This window comes from Papio anubis, chromosome 16, assembly GCF_008728515.1.
Source record: "Papio anubis isolate 15944 chromosome 16, Panubis1.0, whole genome shotgun sequence".
Classification (NCBI taxonomy): Eukaryota; Metazoa; Chordata; class Mammalia; order Primates; family Cercopithecidae; genus Papio; species Papio anubis.
This window is the reverse complement of record NC_044991.1, coordinates 63,635,667-63,652,089: the sequence shown is the minus strand read 5'-3', so window position 1 is coordinate 63,652,089 and position 16,423 is coordinate 63,635,667. Positions and strand designations below refer to the sequence as shown.

At 49.5% G+C, this 16,423-nt stretch overlaps 1 protein-coding gene across 16 annotated transcripts in view; it reads right to left on the bottom strand.

Moving 5' to 3' along the window:
- Window positions 1-16,423, bottom strand: part of DLGAP4 (DLG associated protein 4) — a 228,625-nt gene that overhangs the window by 53,834 nt on the left and 158,368 nt on the right. For 2 of the 16 annotated variants that reach the window (XM_017944843.3, XM_031656733.1), the window contains exon 1: window positions 3,003-3,080. The exons of 7 other annotated variants lie outside the window; for them this stretch is intronic. The gene's annotated coding sequence lies outside the window, so the exon portion shown is untranslated. Of the gene's footprint in view, window positions 1-3,002; window positions 3,094-7,820; window positions 9,120-15,486; window positions 16,042-16,423 lie in introns of those variants that run through there. 7 more of the 16 variants (XM_017944848.3, XM_031656734.1, XM_031656731.1 and 4 more) reach the window with 7 other exon arrangements.

Here is a 16,423-nt window from a genome sequence, read left to right as displayed (position 1 = left end):
AAGTGATTGGTGTGTCTGGGACGGACTTGTCACAAATGGGGCATGTGACACATATGCACCAAAAATTGTGCTTAGCGTAAAGTGAGGGATGGCTTGGAGAGGCTAGGCTGGTCACCCTGGAGAAGAGAGACAATTTAAAAGGGCATGACGACTGTCCTCAAATCCTAAAAGACTGTCAAATACACATGTGGCCCCAGAAGGTCACACTACAATCAGAGGGGAAAAAGAAGATGGGGACTGTTAATGGGAAGTAGATTTTTCCTAATTATACAGAGGAGTTTTCTAAGAAGCAGAGCTGGCCAAAGACAGAGGAAGGGCCTAGAAAACGGCCAGCCAGGCTAGATGCAGGTAGGATGGATGCCAGGGAGGAAACTGAAGTCCCCATGGGTGTGAACTTTAAGATTCCTACTGGGCCTGAGACGCTCTTTGCCCTCCTACTTTACGTCCAGTTCTGGATGTGATATCAGACATCATCCTTGTGTGCATGACATTCATAGTTCAACTTTTTTTTTTGAGACAGGGTCTCACTCTGTCATCCAGGCTGGAGTGCAGTGGCGTGATCACGGCTCACTGCATCCCGGACTCAAGCAATCCTCTCACCTCAGCCTCCCAGGTAACTGGAACCACAGGTGTGCACCACCATGCCTGGCTAATTTTTTTTAGTTTTTGTAGAGATGAGGTCTTACTATGTTGCCCAGGCTGGACTTGGACTCCCGGGCTTAAGCAATTTTCCCACCTAGGATTCCTGAAGTGCTGGGATTACAGGCGTGAGTTACCGTGCCCAGTCAACTTTTTGTTTAGAGACAGTGTTTCACTCTGTCACCCAGGCTGGAGTACAGGGTGTGATTATAGTTCATTGTAGCTTCAACTTCCTGGGCTCAAGTGATCCTCCCACATCAGCCTCCCAAGTAGCTAGGACTACAGGTATGTACCACCACCCCTGACTAATTTTTTTAATTTTTATTTTTTGTAGAAACAGGGTCTCGCTATGTTGCCCAGACTGATCTCCAACTCCTGGGCTCAGGCCATCATCCTACCTTGGTTTTCCAAGGGCTGGGATTACAGGCGTGAGCCACCGTGTCTGGTCTTTTCTTCCCCCTACCTCCAGAGAATTGTTATCAACAAACAGCGAAATACAAAAGGAGAAAGTTCACACAGCCTAGCCACACAAGAGATTTTGTGAGAACACACACCAGGGCTTCAGAGAGCAAAGTCAGGAAGTAAAACACCTTCATCTGGGAAGTCTAGCTGCACAAGACCTCCCATCTGAGATGATGAATCCATCAGCAGAATATGAGATCAGCTGATACTTGCTACCCCGCCCCCTTCAAAATACCTGCTATGACAGAAACTGCCAGTAGGTTAGGAATCCCTGGAACCAGCCTTCATTCACTGTGTGACTTAAGCTCCTGGGTCTGAATTTCTCTCATCTATAAAATGAGAACAATGAGGCTTGCCCTGTCCACTGCCCTAGCACTGCTGTGAGTTTCCTAAGACAGGTGGGAAAGGGCTTGGCAGGTGAGGAACTGTCATTACAATTGCCTGAGGAGCCTACACATCTCCTGAGCAAAGGGCCCACGGAGCTGTTGCCCAATCCCAGGCTCTCCCGGGACTCTGCACGCCAGAGGCTGAGGATTTCTGGCCTGGGGCAGAAATGAGGGGCCTCATCCTCTCCAAGGATTGATTTCGGGAAGGTTCATTGCCCTGCCCAGCACTCACAACCATCCAGCCCCTCCACACCATGCTGTAGTAGCACCATTCTAACAGTTTAGTGCAGAGACCACTGGCCTCTCTGCCTTGTCAATCACCCCTCTAACTCTCTATCACCCCCTTCATGCCAACACACCATGCTCAGCTTCCAGGCCTCTGTGCTGCCTGAACACCTTCTTCTTCCTCACTGATTCTGCCTCCTCCTTTAATCTCAGTTCCAGCATCACTCCTGCCAAAAAGCCTTCCCTGACAGTCTTCCCAGGCCCCTGCCCTGGCTCCCTCACTGAACAATATCCCACATTCAGGCACACCACAGGCCCTTGCCCACCACATTGTTTTTACAAACCTCTTTACTCTTCTGCTTCCCCCTTTAGACCCTGAGCCTCCTGAAGGCAGGGTTGCATCCCTGTGACCTTCATTCCTGGCCCAAAAGAGGTACCCAGGTGAATGCCTGCTGACACTTAGGAGGCAGAACCCCACCCTCTGATTTCACCCGAAAAAATGACACAGGCTGGCAGAGCCCTCATCCTAGAAGACTCTGAAGACTCTAAGTAGAGAAGAGTAAGAAACAACTTAGCAAGCAGATGACAGCGATGCTGGAACAAGTCTTGACTATATGTTCCCCCTCATGCCCACAGAGCCCTCTCCATTCAATTTTCCTCTCAACTACCTCTGAAAGCACAGCATGGTAACATCTGGGAAGATCTCTTTGAAAGAACACCTACCAATCAGAAGGTCACCAACCATACCATCCTGTCCACAGAACTCTGCCCCAACAATGGCATGGGGTCAGCCACACTGAGGAGTGGCTGAAGATTAGTGGCTAATAATCATAGTTGCCAGATGTTTTTCACCTGCTCAGGAATTGGTGGTTATTGCAGTAGCCCAGTCACCATCTGAGGTCCTAACCTCTGCATCTTATATTTGATCCCCTCAAGGAGATGTTTTCATCATCACCCCTGTGCTACTAAGGAAGGAGGAGGCTCAGAGAGGTTGAAGGATTCGCTCGGGATCACACAGTGAGTCGTGTTCTATCTGCTAACTGAGTGCAAACCTCACAGGTTTCAACCTCCAGAATGGAACCTTCACAGAATCCAGTCTCACAGTAGTAAAAATACAAGCTTGCTTCGGCAAGACTGACACATACATTCCTACAAAGCTTAGAAGCTGCTGTAGAAAGACAAGTTTGTCCTCCCGCTCTGGTTGGTGGAATCTGACTATGGTACACTCTCACAAAACACACTGAGGCCAAGCCAGCATCCCAAGAAACATCTGGAGAAAACAGACTTTACCTTGGTAACACCTACCCCCTGGGAGCTGCTCTGCCCCGATGTTTTTGCAAACATACTTCCGAAGGCTTCAAACTGTCCTGCCAGACTCCTTTCTGCTCTCACAAAGAGACCTGTGACATCACTTGCCCTTCATAGTCCTTCCCCCTCCCAGGACTGCCACCCATCCGTAAAAGCGGGGGACTGCACTAGACTGGGGAGGGCACAGGTTCCACTGGGCATGCTACTTCTGGTTGATTGGCTTTGCCTGTGTTGAGAAGGTTCCTCACGCTGTATCCGGGGATCAATGGGAGTGCTATGGTTGATGCTGTCTGCCATGGGTCCAGTATGAGGGGTAATCGCCAAGTGCAAGGTATTTGCTGTCCCTGGACAAGATGATCACCATGGAAGTCATTTAGGACTCCAGTCCTATGACACAGAATTATTGTCCTTATCCCCTACCCAAACCTTTACCCTCTATCCTCCCTCACAGGCCCATCAACACCAGAGCTTCTTGAGAAATGTTTCAAATCCAGTAATCCAGTAAGATGGAAAAGCAAACATCTATTTCAAGTCTACTGTCCTTTGAAAGACTGACCAACAAGAAACCTTAAATAGCAACTTGTGGAGGGTAGCTGGGTTTCAGCCCAATTTTATCAGTGAAGTGCTGTATGACCTTGGGCAAGTCACTATATCTCTGGGTCTCCACTACTTCTACAAATTGGGATCAGGAGTCCTATTTTCCTTGCATTTAACTGTGTCCAAACACTGTGCTAGGATTCTCAAGACTGCAAAGGGAAGTCCATCATCTGTCTCACTGACTCTGAGTCATAAATATGTTGGAAAGTATTGTCCCATTTCCCAGAAGAGGAAGCTGAGGCTGAGGCAGGTGGAGGGACTTGGCCTAAATCCTAGAGCAAATAGCTAATGAAGGAATTATGCCTGGGTCCTGTGATCAGATCCACAGCCTTCCTCATCCCATTATCCTGCCTCGATAGGAGGCGGTGACCAGGCCACCAGGGGCTTTGGAACCAAGGCTACCTCTGCAGAGGAGGCTCTCCCAGATGATCAGTCCCTTAGCAATTCTGCCAGGATAAGGCCACACATAAGCTGAAATGTGCATTGTGCATTAACTTGGAGAATTACCCGGGCACAGTGGCTCATGCCTGTAATCCCAGCACTTTGGGAGGCCGAGGCAGGTGGATCACTTGAGGTCAGGAGTTCAAGACCAGCCTGGCTAACATGGTGAAACCCCTCTCTACTGAAAATACAAAAATTAGCCTGGTGTGGTGGCAGGTGCTTGTAATTCCAGCTACCTGGGAGGCTTGAACCCAGGAGGTGGAGGTTGCAGGGAGCTGAAATCATGCCACTGTACTCCAAGCTGGGGGACAGAGACTCTGCCTCAAAAAAAAAAAAAAAAAAAAAAAAGAAAAAAGAAAAAAAAATCTTGGAGAATTAATCACTACCATAAGAGTTAATTATTCAGAGCATTCCCCTCAGCTGCCCTTCAAATATATCTCCTTAAAATGGGCTAGTGAGGGCCGGGCATGGTGGCTCACGCCTGTAATCCCAGCACTTTGGGAGGCTGAGGTGGGCGGATCACCTGAGGTCAGGAGTTTGAGACCAGCCTGGCCAACATGGTGGCCTACTAAAAATACAAAATTAATCAGGTGTGGTGGCAGTACCTGTAATCTCAGCTACTTGGGAGGCTGAGGCACGAGAATTGCTTGAACCCGGGAGGCGAAGGTTGCAGTGAGCCGAGATTGTGCCACTGCACTCTAGCCTGGGCGACAGAGTGAGACTCTGTCTCAAAACAAAACAAAAAGGTTAAGATGGTCATTAACACAGTGTTAAAAATGGACGAGTGAGTGGCCCACTGAAGAATGAGTCCCAGCAGTTATCAAACTGCTTGGATTTTAGCTGGGCGTGGTGGCGCATGCCATTCCAAACTTAAAAGTCACAAATAAAATATTTAAGCATTTTTAAAAATTTTCTGATTTAACTGTATTTGTGAGCAAGGGCTGATTAATAATCTGCCTACAATCTATTTACTGGAATTCAGCAAATATAAATAAAAGAAAAATAATTCAAATAGAAAATAAAGATCAGAGGTGTACAAAGGCAGTAATGGATGTGTATCATAGAACCTTGGATAGGAATTGGGTAAGAGATTGTACGGAGAGCCAGGCGCAGTGGCTCACACCTGTAATCCCAGCACTTTGGGAGGCCGAGGCAGGCAGATCACGAGGTCAGGAGTTCGAGATCAGCCTGGCCAAAAAGATGAAACCCCGTCTCTACTAAAAATACAAAAATTAGCCAGGCATGGTAGCAGGCACTGTAATCCCAGCTACTCAGGAGGCTGAGGCAGGGGAATCACTTGAACCCGGCAGGCGAGGTTGCAGTGAGCCGAGATCATGCCACTACATTCCAGCCTGGGCGACAGAGCAGGACTCCGTCTCAAACGCTCAAAAAAAAAGAAAGAAAGAAAAGGGAAGAAACATATTCACTTGCAGTACATTCATTATCACACCTCTTTAGGTTCACCGAGACCCCCAGGGTCCTGCCTGACCTTGAGACTGCTCCAGATGTAACCCCTACCTCTCCTGTTCCCTCAAGATACCCCCACCTTAGGGTAGTGACACCTCCCAGTCAGCCCCTGACTGCCTCCTTCCCATCCCCTAGTCACCTTCCCTGAGATGCCTTCCCCAATCTCTCAGCACCTATTTGTTTCTTTTAGGGCTCTCATCACAAACAGATTAGATAGTATCTTGATTATTTGTTACCTGCTTGGGTGGGGACTCCAAGCTGGAGGGAAGTCAATCTTGTTCCCTAGTCTCTCCCTGGCTCCTGGCACAGCACTTGGCACTCAAGTAAATGAATGGCTGATTGTTTGGAAAGAGAAGTGGAGGTGGGGTGGGAAGGAGGGAGGAGCCCAATCCCTGCCCTCCACTCCCCACCATTCCCACACACTGCTGCATGTGCCTCTCTTAAAGAAACTGCTGGGACAGCAGCAACGGTGGCAGCCCTACCTTTACTGGGTGATACCAGACAAGGCCCCTCTTCCCCACCCGACCTTGGTGTGCACTCCACAGGCAGGCAGACAACTCCTATTACCGCACCCCTGTGCAGGGCAACAGCCACGTCAGGAAGCGTGGGAAAGCAAGAAAGTTCCAGGAGAGGCTAGAACTATCAAACCTATTCTCCGCAGTCAGTAACAGGTCCTCATCACAGTCCCCAGTAGGAAACTGCCCAGATGGAGTGATGATCCTGCAGACAAAACTCTAGCTCCACATACCTGGCAGATTCTGACAGCCCTGGGTAGATTCTCCAGCCTGATCTTGGGTGTCCTGAACCCTGGACAGCCTGCCCTTCTTCCCCTTCCCTCACTCAGGGCATTCGCCTCTCCCCTACCCAGGCCACCTTCCCCCGTGAGAGCCCTGCACTTGATAAACAGCCATCAGATAACTGACTCCACTCCAAGCAGCCCACCCAATCCATCTACATCTTTCCAGGCATGGGACATGGACAGTTTTTGGCTATTTCAAGTCTTTTCTTTCCCCCTGGATATCAGTAACAGCAGCAGCTATTACTTTTTAAATGCTTCCTCTGTACTAGGCACTGTGCTTAGTGCTGTGCACACATTTCTCTTGTCCTCATGCTGGACTACAATCAGGTATTATTAGCATCTCTATTTTGCAGGTGAAGAAACAAGCCCAGAGAGGTTAAGTACCTTGTCCAAGGTCTCACGGCTCTAACTAGCAGCCCAAGAACTGAACCCCAGCAGCCCAACTCCACAGAGATGCTCTTAACTATGGGTACATATGACCTTTGGGGTGTGGATTTCCTGATCACCTACTGTATGCTCAGTGGGTGCCCTTAGAGACTGGACTCCACCTCTGTACTTAGGGACCCTGTGACTGTGCAAGGGAGAAGAGAGGTACATAAAAATATTTGCTGGCCAGGCACGGTAGCTCACACCTGTAATCCTAGCACTTTGGGAGGCCAAGGCAGGCAGACTGCTTGGGCCCAGGAGTTTGAGACCAGCCTGAGTGGCATAGTGGGATATCTCTATTTTAAAAAAATCATATTTGGTCTAGCGACAAAATTGATACCATATTTGCATTGATAAGTCTGAGAATTTCCTTAGTAAAAGCACAGGAAATAGGAACTTGAGACCCCAGCTAATCAGGTAACAGTTAATATCTGAAGTACACAGGCCAACCAAAGTGGGTGTTACGATACTCTCTCAGCAGCTTCCAGGAACCAAATTCAACTTAATAGAAGAGACAGAAGGAGCTCCCTCCTGCTGATAAACGAAGGAGGAATCTGCAGGCCAGAGAAGGGAAGGGTCTTGCCTGAGGCCACCCATCAACTCAGTGACATAAAGAGGTGAGAAGCCAGCAGTTCCAGCTCCCCCATCCTTTTTTTTTTTTTTTTTGAGGCGAAGTCTGGCTCTGTCGCCCAGGCTGGAGTGCAGTGGCCGGATCTCAGCTCACTGCAAGCTCCGCCTCCCGGGTTTACACCGTTCTCCTGCCTCAGCCTCCGGGGTAGCTGGGACTACAGGCGCCCACCACCTCACCCGGCTAGTTTTTTGTATTTCTTAGTAGAGATGGGGTTTCACAGTGTTAGCCAGGATGGTCTCGATCTCCTGACCTCGTGATCCGCCCGTCTCGGCCTCCCAAAGTGCTGGGATTACAGGCTTGAGCCACCGCGCCCGGCCAAGCTCCCCCATCCTTTGGCTTCCAAGTCATCTTGGTCCCAAAAAGAAACTATAGGAGGTAACTGCCCACAGTGACCAAAGTTTAAGAGTCTTCATGGTAAAGACAGGGCGCTGGCTCTTACCTTCAGGGAGAGTGAAATGCTCTGTGAAAGCTGGGTTTGGGAAGCCAGGACTTCTTTCCCAAGCTGACAGAGGCCCAGCTCCAGCTCAGCTCTGCCCCGGAAGGACGGAGTTTAAAAGGCCTACCTGGAACCCGGCTGGGACCACACCTACATGGGGCTGACTTCACTAGGGAACCCGTCCTACTGGCTGTCTCCCAGACAGCAGTGGGCCAGGCCAGGACGCCACTGTCTGTCTGTAGCCTGGCGCCTCTCCCTGCGGGGCCCCACCCAGTCCCTGCCCCAGTCAGGCTCCCAGAGCAAGGGTGGGAGTGGGTAGGGAAAAGGCCTGCTTCCCTCCTCATGAGGCCACCAGGGCCTGGGTCCCTCAGAGCCTCCCCTCAGCCTGGACTGGGTCTGAAGCGGCTGCTTCCTGCTTTGCTGTTTTTCTTTCACTTTGGTTTTTAACCCCGAAGTGAAACTTTACGACCGGAACAATTTGGGAAAGATGTTGAGAGTTAAGGACTAGGAGAGTCAAATGCCTGGCTTCTAATCTGAGCGGAAGTGAGCTGAGACCTGTCAAGTTCACTGGGAGACTTGGGAGGAGACCCTCAACTTCTCCAGGCTGCAGTTTTCCCGCTCATAAAATAAGAGGGAGGAACTGAGCTAGTGATTTTTTTTTTGAGACAGGGTCTTGCTTTGTCACCCAGGCTGGAGTGTAGTGACACAAACAGCTCACTGCAGCCTTGACCTCCTGGGCTCAAGCAATCCTTTCGCCTCAGCCCCACAAGTAGCTAAGAGTACAGGTGTGCACCACCACACCCAGCTACTTTTTGTATTTTTTATAGAGACGGGGTTTCACTATGTTGCCCAGGCTGGTCTTGAACTCCTGAGCTCAAGTGATCCACCCGTCTTGGCTTCCCAAAGTGCAGGGATAACAGGCATGCGCCACCACGCCTGGCCCCTAGGCTAGTGATTTTAAATGTCACTTCAAACTAGAAAAAAAATGATAGAACTTCACCTTCCTCATCCCTGCTGCCACTGGAGCTAAAACAGGAGTTGCAAAGATGATCCGCTGGGGGGTGCTTTTTTGGGCCATCCTGTTGGCTTGGGGGAGGAGGCAAAAGCCTGCTAGCAGTGTAGACATGCTCCTGGTCTCCCTGACCACCTCTCTTGGATCTACCAACTGAGTTCCTTTAGTCTGCACAGGTCCTAGAGGTCCCAGCAACCTAGGGCAGAGCAAATTCAGGAGGCCCCTAAATATGATCTTTTTTTTTTCCCCTCTCATCTTATATGTTCTTTCAACAAAAGCCTAAGTGTGATCTTGACCCCATCTCAGCACAGCAAGAGGAGACACTTACCACTAGCTGCCCTAAAATTTCTAGCCAGAGGGCTGACCTGGCCATCTGCTAGGACTGACAACGGCTCACCGGGGAGCTGGTCTAGACTTCAGAATCTCTGCTGACCCTGGCATGCCCACTCTGTCTAGCTAAGACCACTGTAATACATTTCACGACATCTTCCCACTGGCTGGTTTACCAAATAGCCCAGGAACATGAGAAAGGCAGGAATGAGTCTCCCAACCATTCAGACGAGGAAAACTGAGGTTTAGTGAAGGGCAGGGGTATAGCTGCCAAGCCAGCACTGGGATTCAGGAGGATTTTTTTTTTTTTGGAGATGGAGTCTTGCTCTGTCACCCAGCCTGGAGTGCAGTGGCACAATCTCAGCTCATTGAAACCTCTGCCTCCCGGGTTCAAGTGATTCTCCTGCCTCAGCCTCCTGAGTATCTGGGACTGCAGACACCTACCACCACGCCCAGCTAATTTTTGTATTTTTAGTAGAGACGGGGTTTCACCATATTGGCCAGGCTGGTCTCAAACTCCTGACCTTGTGATCTGCCTGCCTTGGCCTCTCAAAGTGCTGAGATTACAGGCGTGAGCCACCATGCCCAGCAAGGTCAGTAAATATTTGAATGAGCTCACTGGCCCCGCCGTTGCCAAACAGGTGCAGCACAAGAGGAGCTCATGGAAGAAACAAATTTGAATCTGGGGGTGAAGGTGGGGTGCCTTTTAAAATATACACATTTTCAGAATGAAAAAGAAGGCAATTAAAAAATATATGACAAATTTTAAGTGCACAGACTCCTGAAAGAGCAATTCCGTGTGCAGGAATGGCACCAACAGCTACACATACACTCGTGCATGGAGACACATAGGAAAGGGTGTTTACTGCAGCACTGTTCACAGCAGCAAGACTGAGAACAAGCTAAACATCCTTGCGTAGAGGACAAACAACTGGTGGTCTATGTGTCAATGGAAAGCCACATGCTCAGGAGCAAAGATGGCCATGAACCTGTACGTGCCCACCAAGAATAACCTGCAACAGAGACTTACATGAAAAATGCAAGGTATAGAAAAGCAGAGAGAGAATATGCCACTGTTTAAGTAATAAAAAGGGATGTTACTGACAATAGCTGCACGTGGATGCTGAGTATTTCTATAAGGAAACCTCAAGACTGGTCACAGTGATTAGGTGTCTGGGTAGGACAGGGACTAATTTTTCATTGTTTTTTTTAACCAAGTTTCAATTTTTTTTAACCAACATACAAGTATTGCTTTTTCAGTAAAAATATAACTTTTACACACAAAAAAAACCCTTTAGCAAAATGTATCCAGAGATGACTCTTCCTAGATCTCAGGCATCAGACTCCCTGGGTTGCAAGGGGAGGCAGGACCCAGGCACCCAGATTTTGAAATGTCTCCTCAAGGGCTGCTGGTCTAGCCTTGTAGAACAGGCAGTCAGCCTCTGAAAGTAGACTGAGACAGACTGGACACTGTGGGGCTCTGGGGTGTGCAGGAGAGTGTCAGGGAAGACTGAGGGAAAACTTGACTTTGAGGCATAGGAAAGATTTGAAGGCGGCTTTGAATGTTGAACAGGTACAGCTGGGATGAGAGTTCCTATCAGGAAGGACAGGGGAAATTAAGTGAAACTGATAAGGGAAGGGAAGGGGAAGGAATGTCTCTCAATATGGGATCCTGGCAAGTCCATTCCCTCCGAGGTTTGGTTCCTACTCATGGGAAAGGAGGGGGCTGGGCCAGAGTCCTTTCCAGACCTGCTATCCTAGGACCTTACTTTATTTCATCTCATTTAATATTAAAGGTGGTGGGGAGGGTCCCATGCTCAGCACATGGCCACAGAGCTCCACACCTGTGCAGTGTAATTAAATATTTGGAGGCTCCAGAACACTCACACCAGGATCTTAGGTAGAGCAGCCCTTGGGCGACATCCCCCCAGGGAGAAGGAGCAAATGGCCTTCTGCTGAGAGGCCCTTCTTCACCTTGTTAATAATTAAGCCATTACTGAAGACCTCTTTTGTTACCTTTTTTTTTTTTTTTTTTTGAGACAGTCTTGCTCTGTTGCCCAGGCTGGAGTGCAATGGCGTGATCTCGACTCATTGCAACCTCCACCTCCCGGGTTCAAGCGATTCTCCCACCTCAGCCTCCCAAGTAGCTGGGATTACAGGCATGTACCATCACGCTTGACTAATTTTTGTATTTTTAGTACAGATGGGGTTTTGCCATGTTGGCCAGGCTGGTCTCAAACTCCTGACCTCAGGTGATCCGCCCACCTCAGCCTCTCAAAGTGCTGGGATTACAGGCATGAGCCACCATGCCTGGCCTCTTTTGTTACTTTGGAAGTTCAGTTTGCAGAGACTTATGCCTTGGCTTGCTTTACACCATGATGCTCCAGGCTGAGGGCTTACAGGCTGCAACAGTCTAGACCTAAGCCACAGGCCCAAACTACACGGACCTGAAGTGGAGAGGGCCCAGGATGCAGGTTAGGAGCCTGGTGGTGGATCCTGGCTAGATCTCGGTGCTGCTGCTGCTGCAGACTCTGGGAGGTCAGAAACTAAGTCTCTAAGGCAGCTCTGACTGTCAGTGTTTCCCCAGGGTCAGCTCACTGCCGGGCACAGAGCAGCACTTAAGTATCTATTGAATAAGTAGCTCAGCCACAGTGACCTTGATCAAGCCTCTTTCTACCAGTGAACCTCAGTTTCCTCTTCTGAAAAACAAGGATGACAAGAATAGTAATACTTCCCAAAGCTGGATAAAGATCTACGGAGATAATGTATATAAAAGTACTCTGCAAATCAAAACAGGCTAAACAAATATTAAAGATCCAGAACCAACATGCTGAAAACAAAACAAAAAGAATGAGTATACGTGAGAATGAGCAAATTCACGAGAAAGCACCTGGCTCTAGATGGTCATCAAATGAATTACTACAATGGAAAGGGATGGCATACGTCCCTCTAGTCCACTGTTCCAAAGTCCAAATAGCATTTCTCAGGCCATCTCTGTTCCAAAGGAGCACAAAAATCTCTCCTCAAAACCTTTGTCCAGATTTTGGTATGAAGAACACGGTTACAGTTACAATTGTACCCTGCATACCGCTGGGCTCAGAGAGTATCTGCCAAAGCAAACTGGTATATAGATGCTGGGGTCTGCTGGAGGCAAGGGAGCAGCGGGGTGAGGGGCGCCTGGAGGCTGTGCCTGCCATGTGGTTGCTCTGCCTCATGACCAAATTTGTGTTCAGAGGAGTGTGGGCTGCACACAGAGGAGAATGACTGGCTGGGAGACCCCAGCCAAGCCATCAATCTCCTGGCTGTACGCTGGGACCAATCATTGCTGCCTCCCATGGTAGCCACTCTGTAAGCACTAGTCCCCTTCCCTTTCCCTCTGTCCACTGGGGATTCCTGGCTGCAGCCTGAGAAATGGGTCCTAGGCTCCGTCACTTGGCTCTCCTGCACGAGGCACCTTGGAGACAAGTCCCTTCCTGCCTTTGTGGGTGATGACTGATTACTGCGGCTGGGCCCCTCTCTGGTGGCGGCTAGCTGAGAATTCCAACAGGCTCAGTGGTGGACATGCCTAATATTGTGCTGGACATACACACGGCAAACTCCAGAAGCTTCTCACAGTCCAGTATGTAAAACTGCTGGTGTGAGGGTCCCTAGCTCCTCTGACTCTTCCACCTTGAAGGAATTCTAAACTGGCACCCTGACCTTCAGGATCCTTAGAAAGCAGGATTTGTGGGCTTTTAGGATAAATGTGCTTGCTCCTAATTAAAGGACAAGAAGGCTCAGCTCCCTTGGACCCTAAAAGCAGGAGTTCCCTTTCCAAGAAGCAGAGCTGAGCTGTGGGAAGAGCCACAGTTTGGAGACAATTGGCCTTGGGTCTGAGCTACCTTTTCCTTATCTCCAAAACAGGGATGGTAAGTCCACCGCTTCTGGCTTGTTGTACAGATTTCATGAGCCCCCTTGTGGAGCCCCTGGCGCAAAGCCAGGCAAACAGCAGGTGCACAAGAAATGTGCTCAGACTGCTACATCCTGCCCCAAACCAGCAACACCCAACATTTTCCCTTCTGGCCCATCAGGGTGATGGCCAGGCTTTCCTAAGGGAACACAAGCATTCTCTGCTACCCCAACTGGCTCTTCCTACTCCCACGGGCCCCACCCAAACCTCGCCCTCTTGTGTCATCTGGACGCCTGCAAAGCCTCCTCCCTGTTGTCATTTTTATTCATTCCAATTTATCCAGCCTAATTCATCTTCTGGAAAAAGTCCTCCAGTTGTGCTACCTCTGCTCTAAAACCTTCCATGGCTCCCCGGTGCCTCTGTTTTTCAGCTGTTTAACACTGCCTACAACCTCCTGGCTTCGCCCAGATTTTCCAGCCAGAGCCCTGATGCCTCAGCAAAACTAGCACACTGTTTCCCTAAATGCAAACTTATCCAGCTATGCCCTCTGCCACCTCCGCCTCCCTGGAATGTCAGCACCACCCTCTGCCTCTGTAAATCCAGCCCCCCTCAAAGGGCTCTTGTTTCCTCTGGCTCATGCTTACTTCTTCTTTCTCAGACAATGCTTTTCCTCAGCAGACACTTAATTACAGACTGTCACACAGTCTCTCATAATTGCAGGCTTGTCTTCTTGTCAGACCATAAGTTCCTCAGGGCAGAGAGGCCTTGTCTGTCTATGAATCCCCATCCTCTCAGAGCCTGGCCCAGGGCTAGGAAGGCAGGGCCCAGAAAAGGACGAGTTTTCCAAGCCTCATTCAGCTCCAGGACGAGTTTGCTTTGACCACTAGGGACCACTTCACTTGCTTCTGTCCTGTGAGGAAACCGTTCACTGGCCAAACCAGACCTCAGGGCTCCAGTTCTCCACCTGGGGATCTAGGCCAGCGATGTACGGAGACGAGGGAGCCCGGGGCAGGGAGGCAGAGCTGTGGCTCTAGTCTTGCTCTGGGATCCTAGTTATCCCTCCCCGTCCCTGGGCCTGCTTCCGTGCTGTGGAACAACAGCCATGTTTTAGCTCTAGAATGTAGCTTGTATTTCTCTTTAAGGTAGCCTTGGTTTCTAAGAATGGGTGTGTCTGTCTATTAACACAGCTGATTCCAGCACAGGCTGAGTGAGGAAAGGCAGCCACAGTTAGGTCTGGGAAATCTGGGAACCTGAGAGAGATTTATACCACACACTTCATCAACCTCATTACATTCCTGTAAGGACTAGATTTCATTCCTGCTTAGGTGTTCAATTTGTTCAATTCCACAGCCCGCACCCTGGCCCAGTCTGACTTGACAGTGCCTGCTGCCAGGACCAAGTAGGGGGAGGGTGATTTACTTCTGAAAACCACCAATCCCCACGCAAAACAAAGCTGATGATGGTGATGACTGCCATTTCTCGAGGGGCTTTTACTACATGAGTTCTCATTTCCATCCCAATCTGACAGGGAAGAAAACTGAGGCACAGAAAGCTGACTAATCCAAGGTCACACAGCAACAAGCCAGGCTGTCATACAAACCCAGGATCCTCTCAGTTCAGCTTTTCCCAGGTCGTAGCTGACAGGCTCTCAGCACCAGCATCCTCTAGAGGGCTGGTTTAAAAACCTAGGGGCATTTGATTCCTGCCCCCAGATCTGACAGATGAGTGTGTCTAGGGATGGAGCTTTATAAAGACAAGAAACCTGAATTTTATATATGAGAAAACTGAGGCACAGAAAGGTGACATGATCTGCCAAGGTCATACCTTAAGCATACTCAGGAGTCCTGGTGGGACTCCAGAGCCAGCAAGGAGAGACTTCCTGGGGAAGGTGGCATTTGACTGTGTGGGCCTCTAGGGGAAGAGAGGGTACTACAGGAGAAGAGGACAGCATTAATAAAGGCTGAAGCAGGAAAGGACAGGCAACAACTTCTCAAAGTGGCTAGGGGAAGGAAGAAACACATACGGAACCACAACTGCAGCTTGCCCCCAAGAGCCCATCTGAGCTTCTCGGAAGAAAGCTTGTGTGGCGTTTACAACCCGCAGGTCTCCAGCAGTGGTCCTCTGGGTGTGTACGGTTGCTGCTCAAGATGAGAAAGCCAGGGGAGGTGGTGACTCAGTCCCCACCCAGCCTCCAGATAGCCTCCTTTTAAATTCAAGATGAGCTCAGAAACTGGGGAAATGTCAAGAAAACCCTCCTCCCAGAACAGATGGGAACAGACCCAGGGAAGGCGGCCTGAGGGGGTACGCTAACAGGCAGAACCCATAAATCTGTGGGCTGTGGAGAAGAGGCCGGGGCTCCAAGCCTGCCTGACACTGCTGTGGCTGTGGGCCCCTGAGCAGGTCCTTGTCTCTCTCTGGGCCCCCTATTTTTCATTCACCTGTGAAACAGGGAGAACTCCACTGGCTTCTGACTTCCAGGCCTGTTGGTGGAGAACAATGGTCGGGAAAGAGCCTGGCTGATTACACAATGCCTCACACAGCCTGGGAGAAATGAGAAGATCACTCCTATTACTATTAGAATAGTCACAGGTGCTTTCCTAGTTGCCTGAACCTCAACCACAGGGCGTGGGGGGAGGGAGAGACTGGGCTTCTGTCTAGTTCCTACAAAGAGAAAAGTCACCCAAATGTTTTTGGGAAGGGAAAGTTCACATTTATTAAGTGCCTACTGTGTACTAGATTTAAAAAAATACATAATCTCATTTAATCCTCATCATAATCCTGTGGTATAAATCTTGAGTCCAGATAAGAAAACTGAAGCTCAAAGAAATAATTTGCCCAAGATTACAAACACAGTGAATGATGGAGACTGATTAAAACCAGGCATTTGTGGTTCTGAAACTCAGAGTTTCTACTCTCTGGAACAGTTTTTCTTTTTCTTTGTTTGTTTGTTTGACGGAGTTTTGCTTTTGTCACCCATGCTGGAGTGCAATGGCCCAATCTCAGCTCACTGCAACCTTCGCCTCCCAGGTTCAAATGATTATCCTGCATCAGCCTCCAAAGTAGCTGGGATTACAGGTGTGTGCCACTATGCCCGGCTAATTTTTGTATTTTTAGTAGAGGCAGGGTTTCACCATGTTGGTCAGGCTGATGTCGAACTCCTGACCTCCAGTGATCCGCCCGCCTCAGCCTCCCAAAGTGTTGGGATTACAGGCGTGAGTCACTGCGCCCGGTCGACAGGGTCTCATTTTGTTACCCAGGTTGGAGTGCAGTGGCACGATCTCAGCTCACTGCAGTCTCAACCTCCTGACCTTCTGGATTCAAGCTATCCTCCTGCCTCAGCCTCCTCCAAGTAGCTGGGAATACAAGTGCATGCCA